This window comes from Amphimedon queenslandica, unplaced genomic scaffold, assembly GCF_000090795.2.
Source record: "Amphimedon queenslandica unplaced genomic scaffold, v1.1 AMPQUscaffold_12374, whole genome shotgun sequence".
In the NCBI taxonomy this organism is placed as follows: Eukaryota; Metazoa; Porifera; class Demospongiae; order Haplosclerida; family Niphatidae; genus Amphimedon; species Amphimedon queenslandica.
The window spans coordinates 4817-9806 of record NW_003547389.1 but is presented as its reverse complement, the minus strand read 5'-3'; the positions used below and the strand labels follow the sequence as shown (position 1 = coordinate 9806).

General features: G+C 35.1%; 1 long non-coding RNA gene across 1 annotated transcript; it reads right to left on the bottom strand.

Moving 5' to 3' along the window:
• Positions 1 to 2713: 2713 nt before the first annotated feature.
• On the bottom strand, positions 2714 to 4763 carry LOC109587941 (uncharacterized). Its single transcript, XR_002187882.1, has 2 exons — positions 4265 to 4763; positions 2714 to 3089 (listed from the first exon to the last, which is right to left on the bottom strand). It is a non-coding gene; the product is annotated as an uncharacterized LOC109587941 (long non-coding RNA).
• Between the last annotated feature and the right edge of the window lie 227 nt (positions 4764 to 4990).

The following is a 4990-nucleotide window of genomic DNA, read 5'->3' as shown; positions in this document are numbered from 1 at the left end:
GAAGTGATCGTCTACCAGATATAAACCCAACGCGGTGCCTTTCATCGTATGGCTTCACATGATACAAATACTTTAAATTAATAACCAGTACACACAAAAAATGATGTGTTAGAGCTAGCCCAAGCCAGTATATTGAAATGATAGACATGTAGATCAAAAGTGACAGCCTGACTAGGCAAGTGTGAAAAGTATGATGGGACTCTGGAGTCCTTCCAAAAATTGGTAAAATGTATTGATAAATTCCTCTTAGCATCTCAAGATTTATCACTTACTTATACACTATATTTTTACTTATTGCACTCTCATTTCAAAAACAACATCATGGGTTTCAAAACCACAGCTTTTGTGGCCACTATCTATCAAAAGCATACTATGCAAAAATTTAGAAAGTGTGCTCCTGAGGCCAAGGAATTATCATAACAGCTAGCTTCCTAGCTGCAGCTACACTTGCTCTTGCATGCTTGCAGAAGTGGCAAGCTGCTCCAGGGCCCAGGCTCCAGCAACTTCCACCTTGGAGGCGTGGCATTAATTATCAATAATGCAGCAAGACCATGTGAGTAGGAAGCTTCAGAGTTTTTTCTCTTCTTCTAAGCGCTATATGACATTATAATGGCACAAATACTGTTGCCTAGATAGATTGAGTGACTTGAGAGAGTTTAGGATCCTTAGACTAGCAAACTACGGCTACAGCACTTTACTCGGGATAAAATTCAAGTAGGCATAACTCACCAACAAGAAAGATTTAGAGAGTTCCACACATATTAAATGAATAACTAGTCTTGATCTACTGGTAAAGAGTCTCATTTATCTCCAGAGTACTACCGCTATTTCTGGGCAATTTCTCTTGAGTTAAAAAGCTTGTACTACCTAGAGCTGTTCTCTAAATATCTCGAAGCAGTAAGGCAAGACTTTTCCTAACAGAAGAGAAGCTCCCACAGATTTAGAGTGCGCAATTGTAAAGATATACATTCTCAAAGACAAATAAGAGCACACAGAATGAATGAATGAACGAGAGCACTAAAGTGCGTACCCTCGCCACAATATGTATGTAACAGTTTTAACAAAGTAAGAGAAAATAGTGAAAGTTTTGAGACTGAGAATAAGTTACAGCATGTACTAGATTTAGTAAAACTTAGTGAATGTTTTGAGACAGAGATTGATTTGTATTTTTAGACAGAGAAGAAGCTCCAGCATGTTTGCTGCACTGCTGCATGCTAGCTGCAGCAATGTAAAGGTGTGGCTGCAATCAAGGTGTGGCTCAATTAAGCCATGCTCCACCCGCACACACAGTAATGGTGGCACATGGCCATAAGTGGTGAAGAAAGCTTTAGTTTTTCTCGACTTTTAAACAGTTTAGCTTACATTTGTTAGGCTCTATTTGTTGCATACAAACTGCTATCTAGTCTCTGGTGTTTAAAGACTCTGGCCGCTACTTCGGGAGAAGATAGCCTCGTCTAAACTCACAAGGTATGAAAGTTTGGGCTATCATATCTTTAAAACGAAGACGATTGGAGCAATTTCTTACATATTATTTAAAAATGAGGCTTTGTTCTATCGCTTCATTTGTCTTGCTGCTTTTTAGCTTTCACCACGAAAAAGATATATTTGCACCGACTACATTTGGCGATATTGTGAGCTTTCTCTGCCTCGGGAAGACGAGTCAAGCCATTTTCCAGACAAAGAATAACTTTTTCTATAGCTAGCTTTGATTATAAGGCTATCCAGGATTTCACAAGAAAGCAATATCAGCTCAAAAGTGGAGGTCAAGCGAACACACAGACAAAATGACTGCTTTACCCTCGCTTCACGCCTACGCGTGGCTCGGGTAATGAATGAAACACAGACAGACAAACCGAGTAACTAGTCCTCGCCTACGCAAAGCTGGGCGAGGCCAATGATGTACATGTATCATTAATATAAAAGCTCTACATAATACTCAACTATTGACTGTACACATATAAATTATACAAGTCATTATGCTGTATTGAAATGGGATTCAATTATGATTGTGACAAGGTGTTATCAAAACAACTTACATGTACATGTACATGTATTCTCATTAGCAGCTAAAACATAAACAGAGAATTATTCACAGGTTAGTTTGTACACGTACACTCATGAGTACAGGCTTGTTCAATTTAGGCTATTATTATCAGGACCTGCTCAGGATCTATCACTTCTTATTCTCCAGTTTATCATACGTACATGTACATGCAGACCAGGAATAGTCTTACAATACATGTACTAAACTGATTCTATAGAAATTAAGTTAAATGTGTCATTATTATGAGCAACAACCTACCAATAAGACACATGCATGTTCATGTAATGGGTATGACATAGTTTTGTACATGTACATGTTTTTGAGAAATGAAACATGTACAAAGTTTACCAATACATACAAGTACATACCAGTACACATACCAAGTGTACTGTGTACATCAGTGTGGCTCACATCAGCTGTGAGGGACTGTACTGTACATGCATAAGAGTACATAAGAGGAACAATAGTAACCTAATAGTGGGATACAACTACCATGCATTAATATACACATTATACACTATAAGCTATTGCTACATAACTAATACACAATTTATCCATAGAAGAAGCTAATAGTGAATGTACATGCTGTAACTGTATCAACAATAAAAAAGATTAGGTTTCTAACAAAGGAGAGGGATCAAGCATCATAAGACACCAAAATGACACTACTAATGTTTTACAGTCATTGGGTAAACAATGATACTAACATGTGACATCACATACAATTTACTATGAAGGAGCATGTACTGACCATCATGCCACACCCTCTACATCTTACATCATACATCAATAGGGAAGGAATGGACAACAGATAATAATGTGACACATTTTTATCATTTAAATGAATTGTACACATGGTAAGGGAGGAAGCAGTAGCTGATGACTCAAGCTGTTTCATAAAATTTACTAACAATACAGTACTACATACAGTATAATAACATCAGTTCAATAAACTAATAAATACATTACCTGAGTGTACTCTCAGTTGGGTGGCAGTATCAGAATGACCTCTTTGTTCAGCACAATAAAGAGCAGTCCTACCAAACTATACAAGGTAAACATTGATTAACATGATAGTACAATGTTATCACAATCAAACTAAAAACCAACTTTAATTGTTGGTCTGTCTTCAATACTCCATAGTATTGAGTATGTTAGAGACAGTGGAGGTACATTTAGTGTACAAGTATACATTTTACTGATATAAATAATTACATGTACAATACTACTAGTCTACATGTACATGTACATGTATATTTACACTGTTGCAGTATCAATAAAATGTTCTTGGTTATAGCCATAAACTCAGTTACTATACATGTAGATTGAGAAACCTTCATGACTGGGATAAAAATTTTCAAGGTGCTTAAATTTTGATGCTTGATCAATAAACGTAATATTAATTTAAGTTGATGTCAATACAGACACTGACCACAAGGGACCATAGTGTCCTAGTGGGAGGTGTCTGTAAATCAGATACTGCCCCAGTAGGTAAGTGATATAATTTCATCAATTTGAGTGGGTGGATCACATTATATATTCATGCACAGTATAACTACATTCTAAGTATGTCCTCCATACCAAAGAAGATGTCAATGCCCACTGGCCTCTTGTAAGTCTATCTGACATTATTATACTATTATACATGTAACATTATAAAGTATTACCATGTAGAAATGTAATTTTTCTGAAACTTTAAATTTTAACAAATGTTAAACAAAGCAAATTTTAATTTTTTAATTTTTTAATGCTTCATTTTAAATTTTTTAAAATTTACAAAAATTCCTTTCCATACTTTATTCAAAATTATTAAGAATCTCAATTTTCTTCAATTTTAAAAACTTTAAAAATTAAAAATCAAAAGGTCATTACCATCAAAAATTTAAATTTTTTTTATACTTAAAATTTTTGAGAATCGGCACCCAAAAAGAATTTCCGAAAAAATTCAATTTTTAAAAACTTTTTTTTTAGTATTACATTTTTAAAAAGTTCAGGCCACAAAAGTTTCTTGCTTTACTAAAATAAAAAATTATTGACGTAAAATAACTATTTTAATAAAAATGCTTTCCATAAAGTGATACAGTAGAGTACATTAAGCTATACATGTACATGTACACACACTGTATGAGATATACAGAACCTGCGGTTACTTTAATCCACCAACTCAAAAGGATATACATGTACAATCACTATTGGAGTATAATTAATGATTATACTTACATCATCAGAGGCAGTGAGATCTGCTCCTTTTTCAAGGAGCATTGTCACTACATGTGTGTGACCTTTAACAGCTGCCCATATGAGAGGAGTGAGTCCATACTATAAAAAGAAGACAGGATAATAAAGACACTAACACTACACAGTCAAGTGTCATATCATGTTGTGTACTGTAGTAGTCTAATATAATAATAATGTTAATACTCATTATAATGTGTTATACACAAAATGAACATTTATTAATTTTTACACAGAAACACAAAAGTTTCAGTCACACTAGAGGTCAGGTCATCAAAGCATGCATGTAGAGAAGTATGGGCCACTCACAAAAGGATTATATTTATGAAATTCTGTCTTCTCTCTCATTTGAGGAAGTTTTTATTTTTTTAAATAACCCTGTGACATTTTTTATATAACTGCTTCTTAATGGCTTTTATAATAATTAATAAAAACTAGGGCAATTAATTAAAACACAGTGAATTTAATATTTTCACAAAATCATAAAGAGAGAGAGAGAGAGAGACAGAGGGAGGGGGAGAGGGAGGGAGGGAGACAGACAGACAGACAGACTTAGAGACAGAGACAGAAACAGACAGACAGAGGGAGAGAGACAGAGAGACAGAGCTACAGAGAGAGAGATACAGACACACAGAGCCAGAGAGAGACAAAGATACAGAGAGAGGGACGGATGGACGGATACAGACAGACAGACAGACACACACAGACACA